The sequence below is a fragment of the Anser brachyrhynchus genome, assembly GCF_964034855.1.
Source record: "Anser brachyrhynchus genome assembly, chromosome: 6".
Classification (NCBI taxonomy): domain Eukaryota; kingdom Metazoa; phylum Chordata; class Aves; order Anseriformes; family Anatidae; genus Anser; species Anser brachyrhynchus.
The window spans coordinates 2,628,181-2,652,845 of NC_137700.1; the positions used below are offsets into that span (position 1 = coordinate 2,628,181).

The 24,665-nt window shown below is 49.8% G+C and overlaps 1 long non-coding RNA gene across 1 annotated transcript in view; it reads left to right on the forward strand.

Moving 5' to 3' along the window:
• The window catches only part of LOC308197368, a 126,142-nt gene extending 102,189 nt beyond the window's left edge, over positions 1-23,953 (forward strand). Inside the window, exons 2-3 of the long non-coding RNA XR_013952876.1 lie at positions 13,699-13,881; positions 23,604-23,953. This is a non-coding gene — a long non-coding RNA (uncharacterized lncRNA). The remainder of the gene's footprint in view (positions 1-13,698; positions 13,882-23,603) is intronic.
• The last annotated feature ends 712 nt before the right edge of the window (positions 23,954-24,665 follow it).

The window sequence follows — 24,665 nt, forward strand, 5'->3', positions numbered from 1 at the left end:
CACTGGGGATGCACTACAGTGAGTCCAGAGAGTGCACTGGCACCACTCAGGGTGCAGTGCGGTGAGTCCAGAGAATGCACTGGCACCAATGGGGATGCAGTGCAGTGAGTCCAGAGAGCGCAGTGGCTCCACTGGGGATGCAGTGCAGTCAGTCCTGTGAGTGTACTGGCACCACTGGGGATGCAGTGCAGTGAGTCCAGAGAGTGCACTGGCACCACTGAGAATGCACTTCAGTGAGTCCAGAGAGTGCACTGGCACCACTGGGGATGCACTGCAGTGAGTCCAGAGAGTGCACTGGCACCACTGGGGATGCAGTGCAGTGAGTCCAGAGAGTGCACTGGCACCACTGGGGATGCACTTCAGAGAGTCCAGAGAGTACACGGGCTCCACTGGGGATGCAGTGCAGTGAGTCCAGAGAGTGCACTGTGAACACTGGGAATGCAGTGCAGTGAGTCCAGAGAGTGCACTGGCACCACTGGGGATGCAGTGCAGTGAGTCCAGAGTGTGCACTGGCACCACTGTGGATGCACTGCAGTGAGTCCAGAGATTGCACTGGCACCACTGGGGATGCACCTCAGTGAGTCCAGAGAGTGCACTGGCACCACTGTGGATGCACTGCAGTGAGTCCAGAGAATGCACTGGCACCACTGGGGATGCAGTGCAATGAGTCCAGAGAGTGCACTGGCACCACTGGGGATGCAGTACAGTGAGTGCAGAGAGTGCACTGGCACCAGAGGGAATGCACTGCAGTGAGTCCAGAGAGTGCACTGTCACCACTGGGGATGCAGTGCAGTGAGTCCACAGAGTGCACTGGTACCAGTGGGGATGCAGTACAGTGAGTCCAGAGAGTGCAGTGGCACCACTGGGCATGCAGTGCAGTGAGTCCAGAGAGTGCACTGGCACCACTGGGGATGCACTTCAGTGACTCCAGAGAGTGCACTGGCACCACTGGGGATGCACTGCAGTGAGTCCAAAGACTTCACTGGCAAAACTGGAGATGCAGTGCAGTGAGTCCAGAGAGTGCACTGGCACCACTGGGGATGCAGTGCAGTGAGTCCAGAGACTTCACTGGCAAAACTGGAGATGCAGTGCAGTGAGTCCAGAGATTGCACTGGCACCACCGGGGCTGCAGTGCAGTGAGTCCAGAGAGTGCACTGGCACCACTGGGGATGCACTGCAGTGAGTCCAGAGAGTGCACTGGCACCACTGGGGATGCACTACAGTGAGTCCAGAGATTGCACTGGCACCACTGGGGATGCAGTGCACTGAGTCCAGAGAGTGCACTGGCACCACTGGGGATGCACTGCAATGAGTCCAGAGAGTACACTGGCACCACTGGGGATGCAGTGCAGTGAGTCCAGAGAGTTCACTGGCACCACTGGGGATGCAGTCCAGTGAGTCCAGTGAGTGCACTGGCACCACTGGGGATGCAGTGCAGTGACTGCAGAGAGTACACTGGCACCACCGGGGATTCACTGCAGTGAGTCCAGAGAGTGCACTGGCACCACCTGTGATGCAGTGCAGTGAGTCCAGTGAGTGCACTGGCACCACTGGGGATGCAGTGCAGTGAGTCCAGAGAGTGTACTGGCACCACTGGGGATGCAGTGCAGTGAGTCCAGAGAGCTCACTGGCACCACTGGGGATGCAGTGCAGTGAATCCAGAGAGTGCACTGGCACCACTGGAGATGCAGTACAGTGAGTCCAGTGAATGCACTGGAACCACTGGGGATGCAGTGCAGTGAGTCCAGAGAGTGCACTGGCACCACTGGTGATGCAGTACATTGAGTCCAGTGAGTGCACTGGTACCACTGGGCCTGCAGTGCAGTGAGTCCAGAGAGTACACTGGCACCACTGGGGATGCAGTGCAGTGAGTCCAGAGAGTGCACTGGCACCACCGATGATGCAGTACAGTGAGTCCAGTGAAGTGCACTGGCACTACTGGGGATGTAGTGCAGTGACTCGAGAGAGTGCACTGGCACCACTGGGGATGCAGTGCAGTGAGTCCAGAGAGTGCACTGGCACCACTGGGGATGCAGTGCAGTGAGTCCAGAGAGTGCACTGGCAGCAGTGGGGATGCAGTGCAGTGAGTCCAGAGAGTGCACTGGCACCACTGGGGATGCAGTGCAGTGAGTCCAGAGACTTCACTGGCACCACTGGGAATGCAGTGCAGTGAGTGCAGAGAGTGCACTGGCACCACTGGGGATGCAGTGCAGTGAGTCCAGAGAGTGCACTGGCGCCACTGGGGATGCAGTGCAGTGAGTCCAGAGAGCTCACTGGCACCACTGGGGATGCAGTGCAGTGAGTCCAGGGAGTGCACTGGCACCACTGGAGATGCAGTACAGTGAGTCCAGTGAATGCACTGGAACCACTGGGGATGCAGTGCAGTGAGTCCAGAGAGTGCACTGGCACCACCGATGATGCAGTACAGTGAGTCCAGTGAAGTGCACTGGCACTACTGGGGATGTAGTGCAGTGACTCGAGAGAGTGCACTGGCACCACTGGGGATGCAGTGCAGTGAGTCCAGAGAGTGCACTGGCACCACTGGGGATGCAGTGCAGTGAGTCCAGAGAGTGCACTGGCAGCAGTGGGGATGCAGTGCAGTGAGTCCAGAGAGTGCACTGGCACCACTGGGGATGCAGTGCAGTGAGTCCAGAGACTTCACTGGCACCACTGGGAATGCAGTGCAGTGAGTGCAGAGAGTGCACTGGCACCACTGGGGATGCAGTACAGTGAGTCCAGAGAGTGTACTGGCACCACTGGGGATGCAGTGCAGTGAGTCCAGAGAGTGCACTGTCACCACTGGGGATGCAGTACAGTGAGTCCACAGAGTGTACTGGTACCAGTGGGGATGCAGTACAGTGAGTCCAGAGAGTGTACTGGCACCACTGGGGATGCAGTGCAGTGAGTCCAGAGAGTGCACTGGCACCACTGGGGATGCACTTCAGTGACTCCAGAGAGTGCACTGGGACCACTGGGGATGCAGTGCAGTGAGTCCAGAGAGTGCACTGGTACCATTGGGATTGCAGTGCAGTGAGGCCAAAGACTTCACTGGCACCACTGGGGATGCAGTGCAGTGAGTCCAGAGAGTGCACTGGCACCACTGGACATGCAGTGCAGTGAGTCCAGAGAGTGCACTGGCACCACTGGGGATGCACTACAGTGAGTCCAGAGAGTGCACTGGCACCACTGGGGATGCAGTGCAGTGAGTCCAGAGAGTGCACTGGCACCACTGGGGATGCAGTGCAGTGAGTCCAGAGAGTGCACTGGCACCACTGGGGATGCACTTCAGTGAGCCCAGAGAGTGCACTGGCACCACTGAGAATGCACTTCAGTGAGTCCAGAGAGTGCACTGGCACCACTGGGGATGCACTGCAGTGAGTCCAGAGACTGCACTAGCACCACTGGGGATGCAGTGCAGTGAATCCTGTGAGTACACTGGCACCACTGGGGATGCAGTGCAGTGAGTCCAGAGAGCTCACTGGCACCACTGGGGATGCAGTGCAGTGAGTCCAGAGAGTGCACTGGCACCACTGGAGATGCAGTACAGTGAGTCCAGTGAATGCACTGGAACCACTGGGGATGCAGTGCAGTGAGTCCAGAGAGTGCTCTGGCACCACTGGGGATGGAGTGCAGTGAGTCCAGAGAGTGCACTGGCACCACTGGGGATGCAGTGCAGTGAGTCCAGAGAGTGCACTGGCACCACTGGGGATGCAGTGCAGTGAGTCCAGAGAGTGCACTGGCACCACTGGTGATGCAGTCCAGTGAGTCCAGTGAATGCACTGGCACCACTGGGGATGCTGTGCAGTGAGTGCAGAGAGTGCACTGGCACCACCTGTGATGCAGTACAGTGTGTCCAGTGAGTGCACTGGCACCACTGGGGATGCAGTGCTGTGACTCCGGAGAGCGCACTGGCACCACTGATGATGCAGTACAGTGAGTCCAGTGAGTGCACTGGCACCACTGGGGATGCAGTGCAGTGAGTGCAGAGAGTGCAATGGCACCAATGGGGATGCACTTCAGTGAGTGCAGAGAGTGCACTGGCACCACTGGGGATGCAGTGCAGGGAGTCCAGAGATTGCACTGGCACCACTGGGGATGCAGTGCTGTGACTCCAGAGAGCGCACTGGCACCACTGGGGATGCAGTGCAGTGAGTCCAAAGAGTGCACTGGCACCACTGGGGATGGAGTGCAGTGAGTCCAGAGAGTGCACTGGCACCACTGGGGATGCACTGCAGTGAGTCCAGAGAGTGCACTGGCACCACTGGGGATGCAATGCAGTGAGTCCAGAGAGTGCACTGGCACCACTGGGGATGCAGTGCAGTGAGTCCAGAGATTGCACTGGCACCTCTGGGGATGCAGTGCAGTGAGTCCAGAGAGTGCACTGGCACCACTGGGGATGCACTACAGTGAGTCCACAGAGTGCACTGGCACCACTGGGGATGCTCTGCAGTGAGTCCAGAGATTGCACTGGCACCACTGGGGATGCAGTGCAGTGAGTGCAGAGAGTGCACTGGCACCACTGGGGATGCAGTGCAGTGAGTCCAGAGAGTGCACTGGCACCACTGGGGATGCAGTGCAGTGAGTCCAGTGAGTGTACTGGCACCACTGGGGATGCACTTCAGTGAGCCCAGAGAGTGCACTGGCACCACTGAGAATGCACTTCAGTGAGTCCAGAGAGTGCACTGGCACCACTGGGGATGCACTGCAGTGAGTCCAGAGAGTGCACTAGCACCACTGGGGATGCAGTGCAGTGAATCCTGTGAGTACACTGGCACCACTGGGGATGCAGTGCAGTGAGTCCAGAGAGCTCACTGGCACCACTGGGGATGCACTTCAGTGAATACAGAGAGTGCACTGACACCACTGCGGATACAGTGCAGTGAGTCCAGAGAGTGCACTGGCACCACTGGGGATGCAGTGCAGTGAGTCCAGAGAGTGCACTGGCACCACTGGGGATGCACTTCAGTGAGTACAGAGAGTGCACTGACACCACTGCGGATACAGTGCAGTGAGTCCAGAGAGTGCTCTGGCACCACTGGGGATGCAGTGCAGTGAGTCCAGAGAGTACACTGGCACCACTGGGGATGCACTTCAGTGAGTCCAGAGAGTGCACTGGCACCACTGGGGATGCACTTCAGTGAGTCCAGAGAGTGCACTGGCACCACTGGGGATGGAGTGCAGTGAGTCCAGAGAGTGCACTGGCACCACTGGGGATGCACTGCAGTGAGTCCAGAGAGTGCACTGGCACCACTGGTGATGCAGTGCAGTGAGTCCAGAGAGTGCACTGGCACCACTGGGGATGCAGTGCAGTGAGTCCAGAGAGTGCACTGGCACCACTGGGGATGCAGTGCAGTGAGTCCAGCGAGTGCACTGGCACCACTGGGGATGCAGTGCTGTGACTCCAGAGAGCGCACTGGCACCACTGGGGATGCAGTGCAGTGTGTGCAGAGAGTGCACTGGCACCACTGGGGATGCACTTCAGTGAGTTCAGAGAGTGCACTGGCACCACTGGGGATGGGTTTCAAGCCAACTGCATTAACCGCTCATGCTTCTTTCTTATGAGACGTTAGTAAACCAATTACATAGCCTTGTCAAGACTAAATCACAGGTAAAAATCCTGTACATCTCATGTGGCCAACCACTCCCAACTAGGATTCCAAGAACCAGGAGGTTCGGTGAAAATAGGGCTAGTGCTATTAGAGGGGTGATTATTAGGGTAAGCCCTAAGCTGTCTTTAATGGAGAAGTATGGGTGGAATGGGATTTTGTCGCAGTCTGATACGATTCCTAGTGGGTTATTTGAGCCTGATTCGTGTAGGAAGGTTAGGTGGACTAGGGTGATTCCTGCAATTAGGAAGGGCAGTAGGAAGTGGATGGCGAAGAATCGGGTTAAGGTTGGATTGTCTACTGAGAATCCTCCTCAGGCTCATTCTACTAGAGTTTGCCCAATGTACGGGATGGCTGAGAATAGGTTGGTGATTACGGTGGCCCCTCAGAATGACATTTGTCCTCATGGTAGGACATACCCTACGAAGGCAGTTGCTATTAGGGTGAGTAGGAGGATTACTCCTGTGTTTCAGGTTTCTTTGTATAGGTAGGAGCCGTAGTAGAGGCCTCGTCCGATGTGTAAGTAGATGCAGATAAAGAAGAGCGAAGCACCGTTGGCGTGGAGGTTGCGGATGAGCCATCCGTACTGGACGTCTCGGCATGTGTGAGCTACTGAGGAGAAGGCGAGTGAAGTGTCTGCGGTGTAGTGTATGGCTAGTAGCAGGCCTGTTAGGATTTGTGTGGCTAAGCAGATGGCTAGAAGGGAGCCGAAGTTTCATCAGGCAGAGATGTTGGAGGGGGCGGGTAGGTCGATTAGGGAGTTGTTGATTATTTTTAGTAGGGGATGGGATTTGCGGATGTTAGGGGCCATTAGTGAGTCTGTGTGTTATTAGGATTATTACCAGGATGGAGAGGGCGAAGGATCCTAGGTAGGCCTTAATTAGCCCTGTGTGTATTGAGGTTGCGGCTTTGCTTGCGGCTACTTGTAGTTCAGCAAGGCCCTCTGGCCCTATTTTTTTGAGTCAGGAGAGGTCGATCAAGTGTAGGGCAATGTTTTGTCCCTTTTCTAGTAGGTTTTTGGAGAAGAATCGGTGTACTAGGGGGTTGAAGTACCCTAATGCAGAGGAGAAGTTTATGAGGGGGTTTGGTTTGGGGTGAGTGAGGGTGTGTGTTATGTTCGATAGTTCTAGGGCTAGGATGATTCCTAGGATTGTTATGAGGATGGCAGCGGTTTTGGTGATAAGGGGTATGGTTATTGGGGGGGTTTTGGTTGGTGTGATGAAAGAGGTAATGATTATTCCTGCTGTAATGCTGCCTAGGGCGAGTCGGGTTAGGGGGGCGGTGATTAGTGGGTTGTTTTCGTTTATTGATACTATTGGGGGGATTCGGGTTTGTCCAGCTTGGACTAGGATGGTTATGCGGATGCTGTAGGTTGCGGTGAATGCTGTGGCTATAAGGGTTAGGAGTAGGGCTCAAGTATTTAGGTATGATGTGTTTAAGCTTTCGATGATGAGGTCTTTTGAGTAGAATCCGGCTAGGAATGGGGTTCCTATCAGCGCCAGGTTTCCGATGGTTAGGCAGGAAGTAGTGACTGGGAGTATTTTCTGTAGGCCTCCTATCTTTCGGATATCTTGTTCTCCGTTTAGGTTGTGGATGATAGACCCTGAGCATAGGAATAGTATGGCTTTAAAGAAGGCATGGGTTGAGATGTGTAGGAAGGCTAGTTGTGGGAGGTTTAGTCCGATAGTGACTATTATTAGTCCTAGTTGGCTGGATGTTGAGAAAGCAATGATTTTTTTGATGTCATTTTGGGTTAGGGCGCATGTGGCAGCGAATAGGGTTGATAGAGCACCTAGGCATAGGCAGGCAGTTAGGGCTGTCTGGTTGGTGGCTAGCAGGGGGTGCATGCGGATGAGCAGGAAGATTCCGGCTACTACTATGGTACTGGAGTGCAGTAGGGCTGATACTGGGGTGGGGCCTTCTATTGCTGCGGGCAGTCATGGGTGGAGTCCAAATTGGGCGGATTTTCCTGCGGCTGCGAGGATTAATCCTATGAGGGGGAGGATTGGGGTTTGGTGGGGGTGTACGGCTTGTTGGATCTCTCAGGTGTTGAATGTTGAAGCTAGTCATGCTATGCTCAGGGTCAGTCCGATGTCTCCGATTCGGTTGTAGATTACGGCTTGTAGGGCGGCGGTGTTGGCATCTGCTCGGCCTTGTCATCAGCCGATGAGAAGGAAGGACATGATTCGTACTCCTTCCCAGCCTACGAATAGGAGGAATATGTTGTTTGCGGTTGTTAGGAGGAGTATGGCGACTAGGAATGTCAGTAGGTAGGTGAAAAATTTTGTTACGTATGGCTCTGAGGCCATGTATCATATGGCGAATTGTAGGATTGATCATGTTACAAATAGGGCGATTGGAAGAAATGTTATTGAGTATTGGTCTATTTTTAGGCTCAGGGGGATTTTAAAGTTTATAATGAATTTTCACTCCCAGTGGCAGGTGACAGATTCTATTCCCGAGTAGATGAATGCGGTTGTAGGGGCTAGGCTAATTAGGAATGCGGTTGTAGGGGCTAGGCTAATTAGGAATGCGGTTTTAACAGCGCGGGTGGTGGCTTGTGGGGTGTTTTTAAAGTTTTTAAATAGAAATGGCAGGATGATTGGGGTTAGGAGGATTGTCAGCGTGAGTAGTGTGAGGGAGTTGATTAGTAGTGTGGGGTTCACTCCTTTTACTTGGATTTGCACCAAGATGGGTGGTTCCTAAGACCAGTGGATTGCTGTTATCCTTTAAAAGTAAGGGGGCTGAGGTTTTAGGCTCAGATGTAAGAGTTAGCAGCTCTTGTTGGTTAAACCCTCCCCTCGGCAGGTAAGAAGGTTTGAACTTCTATTCTTAGAATCACAGTCTAATGTTTGGTTTAAACTATACTTGCATGAGGGGATTCCGGAGATCAGTTCGGGTTTGAGGATTAGGAGGAATATTGGGATAATGTGGAGTGTTATGAGCAGGTGTTCTCGCGTGGTTGAGTTTTGCATAGATGTGATGTGGGAGGGGATTGAGCCTCGTTGGGTCATTAGTAGTATGAATAAGGTGTAGGAGGCGGTTAGTAGGGTTGCGATTCCTGTTAGGATGATCGTGAAGGCAGATCAGTTGAATAAGGTGATTATAATGGTTAGCTCTGCTATGAGGTTTGTTGTTGGGGGTAAGGCTATGTTTGTTAGATTGGCCAGCAATCATCAGGTAGCTATGAGTGGTAGGAGAGGTTGTAGGCCTCGTGTGAGTAGTAGAATTCGGCTGTGCGTACGTTCATAGTTTGTGTTGGCTAGGCAGAATAGTATGGAGGAAGTTAGTCCATGGGAAATTATTAGGATCATTGCCCCTGAGAATGATCAGTGGGTTTGGATTATTCCTGCGGCGATAACTAGGCCTATGTGGCTAACGGATGAATAAGCGATTAGTGATTTTAGGTCTGTCTGTCGTAGGCAGATTGAGCTAGTCATTAGGGCGCCTCATAGGGCCAGGGTTAGGAAGGGGTAGTGCAGGAGGTTGGACAGCGGGCCCATAAATAGAGTGACTCGTATAATTCCGTATCCTCCTAGCTTTAGTAGTAGGGCGGCGAGGAGTATTGAGCCTGCGATGGGTGCTTCTACGTGGGCTTTTGGCAGTCAGAGGTGTAGGCCGTATAGTGGGGCTTTTACTATGAATGCTATGAGCAGTGCTAGACCTGATAGTATTCCTGTCCATGAGGTGGATAGGGTTGGGTGGGTTAGTTGTAGGGTTGGCAGGTGCAGGGTGCCAATTTTCACGTATAGGTGTATGATTGTGATTAGCAGGGGTAGAGAGCTTACTGGCGTGTAGAATAGCAGGTAGATGCCAGCGCTTAGGCGTTCTGGTTGGTTCCCCCATCGGGTGATTAAGATTAGGGTGGGAATGAGGGTTGCTTCAAATGAGATGTAAAATAGTGCTAGTTCTGTGGTGGAAAAGGCTAGTAGGATGAATGGCTGGACTGCGACTAAGGTTGAGATAAAGATTCGTTTGCGTTGTAGGGGTTCTTGTTGCAGGTGGTTTTGGCTTGCTATGATTATGAGTGGGAGTAGTCAGCAGGATAGTACTAGGAGGGGGGATGAGATTTGGTCAATTCCTGTTCAGTTGGATAAAAATTTGTAGGGGTAGTAGGTTGGGATTAATCACTGTAGGCTTAGGGCAGCGATTAGGAGGCTGTATAAGGTGGTGTTAGTCCATAGAAATTTTGGTGGAGACAGCAGGGCTGTTGGAAGAAGTATGATTGTGGGTAGGATGATTTTTAGCATTGCAGGAGGTTTAGGTTGTGTAGATGGTCGGAGCCATGTGTGCGGGTGGAGGCTACTAGGATGGCCAGGCCTGTGCCCGCCTCACACGCTGAGAAGGTTAGCATGAGAATTGGTACCATGGTGAATGAGGAGACTTGGTTTTCGATGGATCATATTGATAGGCCTACGAATATCGATAATATTATGCTTTCAAGGCATAGTAGGGCGGATACTAGGTGGGTTCGGTGGAAGGCTAGTCCTAGTCCGCTGAAAATGAAGGCTGAGTAGAAGCTTAAATGTAGGGGCGACATAAGAAAGTTACAGGGTTGGCTGTAATCTGCTGGGTCGAAACCAGCTATCTTTTTGGTTAGACTAACTTTCTGTTATTCTGCTCATTCTAGGCCCCCTTGAATTCACTCGTAGGCCAGTCCGAGTGTTAGGAGAAGGAGGATCACTACAGTTCAGGTGAGGGTCATTAGGGGGGATTGGAGTTGGACGGCTCATGGCAGGGGGAGTAGGAGGGCGATTTCTAGGTCGAATAGGAGGAACAGGATGGCTACTGAGGAAGAATCGGACTGAGAATGGTAATCGAGCAGATCCAAGTGGGTCGAATCCACATTCGTACGGTGAGAGTTTCTCTGAGTCGGGGTTTATTTGGGCGAGTGAGAAGTTTAATGCGGTTAGGGCGGCGCTTAGGATTGATGATAGGGCGAATATGAACATGAGTGCGTTCATTGCTCTCCTCTGGGTTTATACCAGATTCTAGAGATTGGAAGTCAATTGTAATTAATATACTAGAAGAGCAAGATCCTCATCAGTAGATGGTTATGTAGAGGAATAGTCAGATGACGTCTACGAAGTGTCAGTATCAGGCTGCTGCCTCGAATCCGAAGTGGTGGTCTGATGTAAAGTGGAACTTGATCAGTCGGAAGAGGCAGACGGTCAGGAAGGAGGATCCGATGATTACGTGGAGTCCGTGGAATCCAGTGGCAACGAAGAAGGTAGATCCGTAGACGCTATCGGCGATTGAGAATGGGGCTTCGTGGTATTCTATTGCTTGTAGGGCTGTGAAGTAGAATCCCAGGAGGATCGTTAGGGTTAGGGCGTGGATGGCGTGTTTTCGGTTTCCTTCTGTGATGCTGTGATGGGCTCACGTTACGGTAACGCCTGAGGCTAGTAGGATGGCTGTGTTTAGTAGGGGGACTTCTATCGGGTTGAGTGGTTTAATTCCTGTTGGGGGTCATTGGCCTCCTAGTTCTGGGGTTGGGGCCAGGCTCGAGTGGAAGAACGCTCAGAAGAACCCTAAGAAGAAGAATGCTTCGGATGTGATGAAAAGGATTATGCCGTATCGTAGGCCTTTTTGGACTGTGGGAGTGTGATGGCCTTGGAAGGTGCTTTCTCGTACAATGTCTCGTCATCATTGGAGTATTACTAGGAGTATTGAGATGAGGCCTAGGGTTAGTAGTATGGATGAGTTGTAGTGGAATCACATGATTAATCCTGAGGTTGTGAGTAGGGCGGCGGCTGCCCCGAAGATTGGTCAAGGGCTTGGGTCAACTATGTGGTATGAGTGTGCTTGGTGTGCCATTAGATGTTTTCTTGTAAGTATAGGCTTAGAAGGAGCACGAAGACGTAGGCCTGGATTATGGCTACTGCTACTTCTAGGATGGTTAGGAGTAGTAGGATGATTATTGTTAGGATGGATACTGCAGGAAGGGTGGGTATTAATGCAATGGAGGCTGTAGAGATGAGTTGGATGAGTAAGTGTCCTGCTGTAAGGTTGGCTGTAAGGCGGACTCCGAGGGCTAGGGGGCGGATTAGTAGGCTGGTTGTTTCGATCAGGATTAGTGCGGGGATTAGGGGTGTAGGGGTACCTTCGGGTAATAGGTGGGCTAAAGAGGCTGATGGTTGGTTTCGTAGGCCTGTTAGTAGTGTGGCGAGCCATAGTGGGAAGGCTAGGGCTATGTTCATAGATAGTTGGGTGGTTGGGGTGAATGTATATGGAAGGAGGCCTAGAAGGTTGATTGTAAGAAGTATGATTATTAGGGATGTAAATATTATGGCTCATTTGTGGCCATTTTTGTTGAGTGGGACTATTAGTTGTTTTGTGATTAGGTGAAGGAGTCATGTTTGGATAGTAGAAAGGCGGTTGTTGATTCATCGGTTGTTTGGGGACGGGAATAGTAGGGCTGGGAAGAGTAGGGATAGTAGGATTAAGGGGATGCCAAATAGATTGGGGCTGGAAAATTGGTCAAAGAAGCTTAGGTTCATGGTCAGGATCATGGTGTGGGTTTGGTAGTGAGGGAGGTCTTATTTGATGGGGGGTTGGTTGTGGTGAAGGCTAGTAGTTTTGGTTGGATGAGGAGTGCTAGGGTTAATCAGGTTATAATTATGATTGAAAATCATGGTGCGGGGTTAAGCTGTGGCATATCATTAAGGAGGGGGAAGTCCCTCTTTGGCTAGCTTAAAAGGCTAGTGCTGTTGCATAGCTTCTTAATGATTAGGATGATGATAGAAGGGACGATCAGGCCTCGAAATGTGGGAGTGGGGTTGATTCTACTACAATGGGTATGTAGCTGTGATTAGCCCCGCAAATTTCTGAGCATTGTCCGTAAAAAATCCCAGGCCGGGTGGTAATGAATGAAGTTTGGTTTAGTCGGCCTGGGATTGCGTCTGTTTTAACTCCGAGCGTTGGGACTGCTCAGGAGTGGAGTACGTCTCCTGCAGTAATGATCACGCGGATGGGGGATTCTATTGGGATAACTACGCGGTGGTCAACTTCTAGCAGTCGGAAGTGGCCGTTGGGTAAGTCTGGGGTGGGCACTATGTAGGAGTCGAATGATAGGTCTTTGAAGTCTGTGTATTCGTAGCTTCAGTATCATTGGTGGCCGATGGCTTTTAGGGTGAGGTCTGGTTCATCGATTTTGTCCATTATGTAGAGGATTTGTAGGGATGGGAGGGCGAGGAGTACCAGGACGATAGCAGGTAGGATTGTCCAGATCAGCTCTACTTCTTGGGCGTCTACAGCATTGGACGAGAGTTTTTCTGTTAGTATGTGGGCTAAAAGGTAGAGAACTAGGCTGCAGATAGCTAGGGCAACGATTAGGGCGTGGTCGTGGAATTCAACGAGTTCTTCTATGATGGGTGATGAGGCGTCTTGGAATCCTAGTTGGGAGTGGTTGGCCACATGAGATGTACAGGATTTTTACCTGTGATTTAGTCTTGACAAGGCTATGTAATTGGTTTACTAACGTCTCATAAGAAAGAAGCATGAGCGGTTAATGCAGTTGGCTTGAAACCAGCATGTGAGGGTTCGATTCCTTCCTTTCTTGTACTTGGACGAAGGCCGGTTCCTCGAAAGTATGGTATGGGGGAGGGCAGCCGTGGATTCATTCAACGTTTGTGGTAGTTAGTTCTGGTTGTAGGACTTTTCGTTTGGCCGAAAAGGCTTCTCAGATGATGAATATTAGTATGATTACGGCTACTATTGAGATTAGGGAGCCGATGGAGGAAATGGTGTTTAGGCGGAATGGTGTGTAGGCGTCGGGATAGTCCGAGTATCGTCGGGGTATTCCTGCTAGGCCTAGGAAGTGCTGGGGGAAGAACGTTAGGTTTACTCCTGTAAATATTACCCCGAAGTGGGCTTTTGCTCATGTTTGGTGTAGGGTAAACCCAGTGAGTAGTGGGAATCAGTGAGTAAATCCTGCTAGAATGGCAAAGACGGCGCCTATGGATAGGACGTAGTGGAAGTGGGCAACTACGTAGTACGTGTCGTGCAGGGCGATGTCTAGGGAAGAGTTTGCAAGAACGATTCCTGTTAATCCTCCGATGGTAAATAGGAAGATAAATCCTAGAGCTCATAGTATTGGGGGGGTCTCATTTGATTGTTCCTCCGTGCAGGGTGGCTAGTCAGCTAAATACTTTGATTCCGGTAGGGATGGCAATGATTATAGTGGCTGATGTAAAGTAGGCTCGGGTATCAACGTCTATTCCTACTGTAAACATGTGGTGAGCTCAGACGATGAATCCTAGGAAGCCGATGGATAGTATGGCTCAGACTATTCCCATGTAGCCGAAGGGCTCCTTTTTGCCTGAGTAGTACGTGACTATGTGTGAGATGATTCCGAACCCCAGTAGGATCAGAATATAGACTTCTGGGTGTCCGAAGAATCAGAATAGGTGTTGGTACAGGATTGGGTCTCCTCCTCCAGCGGGGTCGAAGAATGTGGTGTTTAGGTTTCGATCAGTTAGTAATATTGTAATACCGGCGGCGAGTACGGGGAGTGATAGAAGGAGTAGGATGGCGGTAATTAGTACGGATCAGACAAATAGTGGGGTTTGGTATTGTGAGAGTGCGGGGGGTTTTATGTTGATGGCTGTGGTGATAAAGTTGATGGCCCCAAGGATGGAGGAGATACCGGCTAAGTGGAGTGAGAAGATAGCCAGGTCTACTGAAGCTCCGGCGTGGGCAAGGTTACCTGCTAGGGGAGGGTAGACAGTTCAGCCTGTGCCGGCGCCAGCTTCTACAGTGGATGAGGCTAGTAGGAGGAGGAATGATGGGGGGAGGAGTCAAAAGCTTATGTTGTTTATTCGCGGGAATGCTATGTCGGGGGCACCGATTATGAGGGGGACTAATCAGTTGCCGAATCCTCCGATCATGATGGGTATGACTATAAAGAAGATTATTACAAAGGCGTGAGCGGTAACGATTACATTGTAAATTTGGTCGTCGCCTAGGAGAGTTCCTGGTTGTCCTAGTTCTGCGCGGATTAATAGGCTGAGTGCGGTGCCGACTATTCCTGCTCATGCCCCGAAGATGAGGTACAGGGTGCCAATATCCTTATGGTTAGTGGAAAATAGTCATCGGTTGATGAAGGTGACGGGTAAGATGGCTGAGTGTTGAAGCGTTAGGCTGTAGTCCTTTTTACAGCGGTTTAATTCCTCTTCTTATCGGCTCTGTAGTGAAATTCATGTTGAGTTGCAAGCTCATCGATGCGCACTAGGGTGCGTCAGGGTCTTTGTAGGCAGAAGCCAATTGGTTTAGGCATTTAGCTGTTAACTAGAGTTTTGTGGGATCGAAGCCCATCTGTCTAGGGAGGCTTTAGCTTAATTAAAGCGTCTGACTTGCATTCAGAAGATACAGGTTAATATTCTGTAAGTCTTAATGTGCAGAAACTAAGAGGGTTTAACTCTTATTTAAGGCTTTGAAGGCCTTCGGTTTGGGGTGTTATCCTAAGTTTCTAGACAATGGCATGTATTATTGGGGACAGGGGAAGTAAGAGGATTGATAGTGAGGCAAGGACCGCAGTAGGTGTGCTTGGGGCTTTGCTAGTGTATCATTGTTTTATGTGGTTAGAGGAGTTGGGGGGAAGGGTAATTGTTGAGTGGTATGCGAGGCGTAGGTAGAAGAAGAGGCTGAGCAGTGATAGCATGGCAATTGCCATGGCTGCTGGTGTTATTTCCTGTTTAGTTAGTTCTTGGATGATAAGTCACTTTGGTATAAAGCCTGTTAATGGGGGGAGGCCTGCTAGGGATAAAAGTACTAGTATTAGGGTGGCGTTTAGCACTGGGGTTTTTGTTCATGAGGTTGTGATCATGGATAGGTTAAGGGCTTTGATTTTGTTAAGGGCTAGGAATACGGCTGATGTTATGATTGTGTATAGGTAGAAGGTAAGTAAGGCCAATTTGGGGCTGTAAACTAGGATGATGGCGATTCAGCCTAAGTGGGAGATGGACGAGAAGGCTAGGATTTTGCGTGTTTGTGTTTGGTTCAGTCCTATTCAGCCTCCTAGTGCTGTTGAGGCTAGGGCCATGGCGGTGAGTAGAGCTGGGTCGAGGGATTTGGATGTTAGTAGGAGCAGGGTTAGTGGGGGGAATTTTATGAGGGTCGAGAGTAGCAGGGCTGTTATTAGTGGCGATCCTTGTAGTACTTCTGGGAATCAGAAGTGAAATGGCACTAGGCCCAGTTTAATAGCGATTGCTGCTGTCAGTAGTAGACAGGAGGTTGGGTGGTTTATTTCTGTGATGTCTCATTGGCCGGTGACTCAGGCATTGGTTATGCTAGAGAATAGGACCAGGGCGGAAGCAGCTGCTTGGGTTAGGAAGTATTTCGTTGCGGCTTCTACTGCTCGTGGGTGGTGGGATTTGGCAATTAGGGGAATGATGGCTAGTGCGTTGATCTCCAGTCCTGTCCAGGCCAGAACTCAGTGGTTGCTGGAAATTGTGATTGTGGTGCCCAAGATGAGGCTGAAGGTTATGATTGGGGTCGCGTAAGGGTTCATTAGTAGAGGAGGGGGTTAAACCATCATTTTCGGGGTATGGGCCCGATAGCTTGATTAGCTGACTCTACTAGAAAATAATATAAGGGAAGTATGGAGAATTTTGATTTCTCTTGTGTGGGTTCAATTCCTACTTTTCTAAGGTCAACAGGAAATGAGAGGGCTGTTATACCTCTATGTTCACTTTATCATAGTGACCCTTTGTAGTTCAGGCACATTTCCTTATGTAAGGAGGTAGGCCTGCATAGCAGATAGGTATGCTGATGTGTCAGAGGCACAGAGCTAGTGTGAGGGGTAGGAAGTTTTTTCATAGTAGGTGCATTAGTTGGTCATATCGGAATCGTGGGTATGAAGCTCGGACCCATAAGAAACCAGAAGATAGTAGGAGGACTTTTGTGGCTAGGATGACGGGGAATAGTTCTGTGGGTGGCCCTAGGGCGCTTGGGTTTAGGAATATGATGGCTGTAAGTGTATTTATTAGCATAATGTTCGCATATTCAGCTAGGAAGAATAAGGCGAAGGGTCCTGCGGCGTATTCAACGTTAAACCCTGAGACTAGCTCAGATTCACCCTCTGTGAGGTCAAAAGGAGCTCGGTTTGTCTCTGCTAGGGTGGATACGTATCATATTATTGCTAGGGGTCATGAGGAGAAAATGAAGTATAGAGGCTCCTGTGCGACGGCAAAGGAGCTGAGTGTGTAGCTTCCGCTTAGTATGATTATTGATAGCAGGATTATGGCCAGTGTCACTTCGTATGAAATGGTCTGTGCTACTGCCCGTAGGGCTCCGATTAGTGCGTATTTTGAGTTCGAGGCTCAGCCTGATCATAGGACTGAGTAGACGGCTAGGCTTGACATGGCTATTAGGAAGAGAACTCCGAGGTTTAGATCTGCTAGGGGAAATGGGAGTGGTAGTGGTGCTCAAGTGGTGAGGGCTAGGACAAGGGCTAGTATTGGTATCAGAATGAATAGAAGTGGGGAAGAGGTAGAGGGTCGGATGGGCTCTTTGGTAAATAGTTTCAGTCCGTCCGCAAATGGTTGAAGTAGGCCAAAAGGCCCGACAACGTTAGGGCCTTTGCGGGATTGTATGTAGCTTAGGATTTTCCGTTCTACTAGGGTTAGGAAGGCTACGGCAATCAGGATTGGGATGATGTATAGGAGGGATATAATGAGGCAGCTTAGTGTTGTTATTTGAATCATGGGTGAAGCTAGGGAGAGGATTTGAACCTCTGGGGAAAGGGCTTAAGCCTTCTGCACTTGCCGGGCTCTGCCACTCTAGCTGGTCCTTTTCTAGGATTGAAAGTGGTGGGGGAAGGCCCTCTTCACGGTTTAGTTGGTTTCACTGCTTAGAGGGGGGGGGCGTGCTTGTGGTATTGGCCCCACTTTCCCGGTCCTTTCGTACTGGGGAGAGTGTGTCATAGATAGAAACCGACCTGGATTGCTCCGGTCTGAACTCAGATCACGTAGGACTGTTAATCGTTGAACAAACGAACCCTTAATAGCGGCTGCACCATTAGGATGTCCTGATCCAACATCGAGGTCGTAAACCCCCCTGTCGATATGGGCTCTTGAGGGGGATTGCGCTGTTATCCCTGGGGTAGCTTGGTCCATTAATCAATTATATTGGGTCTGGTCACTGTTAGCACTTTGAGGGGTAGCTCTAGGTAAAGAGGTATGGTCTTGTTTTTGGAGGATTTGTTCTCCTCCAAGGTCGCCCCAACCGAAAAATATCGACCAGGCTCTGCGATGGTAGTGGCCCCAGTGGGGTTGATTGAGGATTCGCGGTGGTCGTTGATTTTTAAGTTCCACAGGGTCTTCTCGTCTTATGTTCACATCCCCGCTTTTGCACGGGGAGATCAATTTCACTGATTATCTGTGAGAGACAGTTAAGACCTCGTTTAGCCATTCATACAAGTCTCGATTTATGGGACAATTGATTGCGCTACCTTTGCACGGTTAGGATACCGCGGCCGTTAAACCTAAGTCACCGGGCAGGCATCACCTTCAATACTTGTTTAATTTGCTGAAGGCTATGTTTTTGGTAAACAGTCGGGCCTTATTAATTTGCCGAGTTCCTTTCACAGATTTTAATCGCTCTTATAGGCGCTCCTGAGTCGGGTTAACAGGGTTAGTTAATACGTGGTCTTGTAGGGGTTTTTGTATCTGTCTAGGTCTGTTAATAATGTTTCTATGTAAGCTTGCGCCGTTAGAGGGGTGTGGCCCTGAGTTACTTATTTTAGCATTAATTCTCCTATATTCATAGGTTGACCTGTTTGTGATAAGGGAATCATCTTATTTTGGTATTTTTAGGTGGTGGAGCTTTGACGCACTCTTTTTTGATGGCTGCTTTAGGGCCCACGGTAGGATCAGTAGTAAGAATTATCCGCTAGTCGAGGTTGTGTCCTTTTTTAATGGAGCTGTCCCTCCATTAAATAGCTCTTAATCATCTCATTAGGGTTCAGGATGTCCGGTAGGGAGGATTAAGGGGGAACTTAGATTCGTTTCACAGGTAACCAGCTATCACCCAGCTCGGTTGGCTTTTCACCTCTACTGACAAGTCATCCCACTCTTTTGCAACAGAGACGGGTTCGCTCTCTTTAACTGCTTGAAAGTAGCTCGCTTGGGTTTCGGGGGGGCAAACTTTAGTTCACTTTGCTTGGTTGTTCTCGCTAAACCATGATGCAAAAGGTACAAGGGTTGATCTTTGCTGTCTGTCGCTTTGATTGTTTCACTGCTATTTCATCTTTCCCTTACGGTACTGGGGTCTCTATCGCGTCTAAGTGTCTTTTCTATCGCCTATACTAAGACTGTAAAATGCTTTAGTTTAATTAGTTTAGTAAATTCTTTAGTTTTGGTGTACTATTTGTGTGGTTGAGCTAGAGGGGGGGCTTCAAGACGATCCGGTCTAGTAGATATCTTTCAGGTGTAAGCTGAGTGCTTTGGTGTTATAGCTACGTCTTGATATTCTAAGTACACCTTCCGGTACACTTACCTTGTTACGACTTACCTCATCTTCAGCGTATTTATGGTATTAGTTATGTGGGATGTGGCTTTTGAGGAGGGTGACGGGCGGTATGTACGTGCCCCAGGGCCGGCTTAAAGTAGGCTCTATTGTCCCACTTTACTGCTAAATCCGCCTTCCAGAAGTGGTTTCACGCTTCTTTCCGTGTGCCCTATGAATAGGGAATGTAGTCCATTTCTTCCACTCCATAGGCTATACCTTGACCTGTCTTATTAGCGGGGTGCTATTGTGTCCACTGTTGTGCTCTCATTCGAGGTGGGCTGGCGACGGCGGTATGTAGGCTGTGTTGGCAAGGGGTGGTTGGGTTAATCGGGGATTATCGATTGTAGAACAGGCTCCTCTAGGTGGGTTTGGGGCACCGCCAAGTCCTTAGAGTTTTAAGCGTTTGTGCTCGTAGTTCTCTGGCGGATACTTCGGTAAAGTAAGTATCAAGATTTAGGGCCAGGCATAGTGGGGTATCTAATCCCAGTTTGGGCCCTGGCTTTCGTGGGTTTAAATCAGTCGTTAGTTCCTAAGATCATCTTAATGGTGTGTTTAGGTGCATCTTGGGCTTATGACAGCTCAGTTGCATTTTGATCTTAGTTAGCTAGGATAGGCATTTTACCACTCTTTACGCCGTGTCAATAGGACGGTTGATTTGGGTTTCTTGTATGACCGCGGTGGCTGGCACAAGATTTACCAACCCTTGAAGTTAGGCTGTTGCTATAACTAAGTCAAGTTTGCACTCATTGCTTAATGTTAATTACTGCTGAATACCCGTGGGGGCGTGGCTTAGCGAGGCGTCTTGGGCTACTACTTGGGTGTGCCTGATACCCGCTCCTCAAGGCCTGTATGGGGGTAGGTGGTCGAGGGCGTTTACACTGGGGCGCGGATACTTGCATGTATATATTTAGCAAAAACCAACCGTAAGGTTAGGACTAAGTCTTTTGTCCGCAGGCATGTTTTATGCCATCTTGGCAACTTCAGTGCCATGCTTTGTGTTAAGCTATGTGGACGGGGGTGTGGTTAGCTGATAGTTGAGTGGTGAGTGAGAGTGAAGTATATGAAATTATTGCTTGTGTTTACTATTTTTAGTACTGGAGTTTCTCTAAGTCCTAGGACTAGGAGGAAATGGTGTTTCATAGTGTGTAGGCGTCGGGATAGTCCGAGTATCGTCGGGGTATTCCTGCTAGGCCTAGGAAGTGCTGGGGGAAGAACGTTAGGTTTACTCCTGTAAATATTACCCCGAAGTGGGCTTTTGCTCATGTTTGGTGTAGGGTAAACCCAGTGAGTAGTGGGAATCAGTGAGTAAATCCTGCTAGAATGGCAAAGACGGCGCCTATGGATAGGACGTAGTGGAAGTGGACACTATTTGTCTGATCCGTACTAATTACCGCCATCCTACTCCTTCTATCACTCCCCGTACTCGCCGCCGGTATTACAATATTACTAACTGATCGAAACCTAAACACCACATTCTTCGACCCCGCTGGAGGAGGAGACCCAATCCTGTACCAACACCTATTCTGATTCTTCGGACACCCAGAAGTCTATATTCTGATCCTACCGGGGTTCGGAATCATCTCACACGTAGTCACGTACTACTCAGGCAAAAAGGAGCCCTTCGGCTACATGGGAATAGTCTGAGCCATACTATCCATCGGCTTCCTAGGATTCATCGTCTGAGCTCACCACATGTTTACAGTAGGAATAGACGTTGATACCCGAGCCTACTTTACATCAGCCACTATAATCATTGCCATCCCTACCGGAATCAAAGTATTTAGCTGACTAGCCACCCTGCACGGAGGAACAATCAAATGAGACCCCCCCAATACTATGAGCTCTAGGATTTATCTTCCTATTTACCATCGGAGGATTAACAGGAATCGTTCTTGCAAACTCTTCCCTAGACATCGCCCTGCACGACACGTACTACGTAGTTGCCCACTTCCACTACGTCCTATCCATAGGCGCCGTCTTTGCCATTCTAGCAGGATTTACTCACTGATTCCCACTACTCACTGGGTTTACCCTACACCAAACATGAGCAAAAGCCCACTTCGGGGTAATATTTACAGGAGTAAACCTAACGTTCTTCCCCCAGCACTTCCTAGGCCTAGCAGGAATACCCCGACGATACTCGGACTATCCCGACGCCTACACACTATGAAACACCATTTCCTCCATCGGCTCCCTAATCTCAATAGTAGCCGTAATCATACTAATATTCATCATCTGAGAAGCCTTTCCGGCCAAACGAAAAGTCCTACAACCAGAACTAACTACCACAAACGTTGAATGAATCCACGGCTGCCCTCCCCCATACCATACTTTCGAGGAACCGGCCTTCGTCCAAGTACAAGAAAGGAAGGAATCGAACCCTCACATGCTGGTTTCAAGCCAACTGCATTAACCGCTCATGCTTCTTTCTTATGAGACGTTAGTAAACCAATTACATAGCCTTGTCAAGACTAAATCACAGGTAAAAATCCTGTACATCTCATGTGGCCAACCACTCCCAACTAGGATTCCAAGACGCCTCATCACCCATCATAGAAGAACTCGTTGAATTCCACGACCACGCCCTAATCGTTGCCCTAGCTATCTGCAGCCTAGTTCTCTACCTTTTAGCCCACATACTAACAGAAAAACTCTCGTCCAATGCTGTAGACGCCCAAGAAGTAGAGCTGATCTGGACAATCCTACCTGCTATCGTCCTGGTACTCCTCGCCCTCCCATCCCTACAAATCCTCTACATAATGGACAAAATCGATGAACCAGACCTCACCCTAAAAGCCATCGGCCACCAATGATACTGAAGCTACGAATACACAGACTTCAAAGACCTATCATTCGACTCCTACATAGTGCCCACCCCAGACTTACCCAACGGCCACTTCCGACTGCTAGAAGTTGACCACCGCGTAGTTATCCCAATAGAATCCCCCATCCGCGTGATCATTACTGCAGGAGACGTACTCCACTCCTGAGCAGTCCCAACGCTCGGAGTTAAAACAGACGCAATCCCAGGCCGACTAAACCAAACTTCATTCATTACCACCCGGCCTGGGATTTTTTACGGACAATGCTCAGAAATTTGCGGGGCTAATCACAGCTACATACCCATTGTAGTAGAATCAACCCCACTCCCACATTTCGAGGCCTGATCGTCCCTTCTATCATCATCCTAATCATTAAGAAGCTATGCAACAGCACTAGCCTTTTAAGCTAGCCAAAGAGGGACTTCCCCCTCCTTAATGATATGCCACAGCTTAACCCCGCACCATGATTTTCAATCATAATTATAACCTGATTAACCCTAGCACTCCTCATCCAACCAAAACTACTAGCCTTCACCACAACCAACCCCCCATCAAATAAGACCTCCCTCACTACCAAACCCACACCATGATCCTGACCATGAACCTAAGCTTCTTTGACCAATTTTCCAGCCCCAATCTATTTGGCATCCCCTTAATCCTACTATCCCTACTCTTCCCAGCCCTACTATTCCCGTCCCCAAACAACCGATGAATCAACAACCGCCTTTCTACTATCCAAACATGACTCCTTCACCTAATCACAAAACAACTAATAGTCCCACTCAACAAAAATGGCCACAAATGAGCCATAATATTTACATCCCTAATAATCATACTTCTTACAATCAACCTTCTAGGCCTCCTTCCATATACATTCACCCCAACCACCCAACTATCTATGAACATAGCCCTAGCCTTCCCACTATGGCTCGCCACACTACTAACAGGCCTACGAAACCAACCATCAGCCTCTTTAGCCCACCTATTACCCGAAGGTACCCCTACACCCCTAATCCCCGCACTAATCCTGATCGAAACAACCAGCCTACTAATCCGCCCCCTAGCCCTCGGAGTCCGCCTTACAGCCAACCTTACAGCAGGACACTTACTCATCCAACTCATCTCTACAGCCTCCATTGCATTAATACCCACCCTTCCTGCAGTATCCATCCTAACAATAATCATCCTACTACTCCTAACCATCCTAGAAGTAGCAGTAGCCATAATCCAGGCCTACGTCTTCGTGCTCCTTCTAAGCCTATACTTACAAGAAAACATCTAATGGCACACCAAGCACACTCATACCACATAGTTGACCCAAGCCCTTGACCAATCTTCGGGGCAGCCGCCGCCCTACTCACAACCTCAGGATTAATCATGTGATTCCACTACAACTCATCCATACTACTAACCCTAGGCCTCATCTCAATACTCCTAGTAATACTCCAATGATGACGAGACATTGTACGAGAAAGCACCTTCCAAGGCCATCACACTCCCACAGTCCAAAAAGGCCTACGATACGGCATAATCCTTTTCATCACATCCGAAGCATTCTTCTTCTTAGGGTTCTTCTGAGCGTTCTTCCACTCGAGCCTGGCCCCAACCCCAGAACTAGGAGGCCAATGACCCCCAACAGGAATTAAACCACTCAACCCGATAGAAGTCCCCCTACTAAACACAGCCATCCTACTAGCCTCAGGCGTTACCGTAACGTGAGCCCATCACAGCATCACAGAAGGAAACCGAAAACACGCCATCCACGCCCTAACCCTAACGATCCTCCTGGGATTCTACTTCACAGCCCTACAAGCAATAGAATACCACGAAGCCCCATTCTCAATCGCCGATAGCGTCTACGGATCTACCTTCTTCGTTGCCACTGGATTCCACGGACTCCACGTAATCATCGGATCCTCCTTCCTGACCGTCTGCCTCTTCCGACTGATCAAGTTCCACTTTACATCAGACCACCACTTCGGATTCGAGGCAGCAGCCTGATACTGACACTTCGTAGACGTCATCTGACTATTCCTCTACATAACCATCTACTGATGAGGATCTTGCTCTTCTAGTATATTAATTACAATTGACTTCCAATCTCTAGAATCTGGTATAAACCCAGAGGAGAGCAATGAACGCACTCATGTTCATATTCGCCCTATCATCAATCCTAAGCGCCGCCCTAACCGCATTAAACTTCTCACTCGCCCAAATAAACCCCGACTCAGAGAAACTCTCACCGTACGAATGTGGATTCGACCCACTTGGATCTGCTCGATTACCATTCTCAGTCCGATTCTTCCTCAGTAGCCATCCTGTTCCTCCTATTCGACCTAGAAATCGCCCTCCTACTCCCCCTGCCATGAGCCGTCCAACTCCAATCCCCCCTAATGACCCTCACCTGAACTGTAGTGATCCTCCTTCTCCTAACACTCGGACTGGCCTACGAGTGAATTCAAGGGGGCCTAGAATGAGCAGAATAACAGAAAGTTAGTCTAACCAAAAAGATAGCTGGTTTCGACCCAGCAGATTACAGCCAACCCTGTAACTTTCTTATGTCGCCCCTACATTTAAGCTTCTACTCAGCCTTCATTTTCAGCGGACTAGGACTAGCCTTCCACCGAACCCACCTAGTATCCGCCCTACTATGCCTTGAAAGCATAATATTATCGATATTCGTAGGCCTATCAATATGATCCATCGAAAACCAAGTCTCCTCATTCAC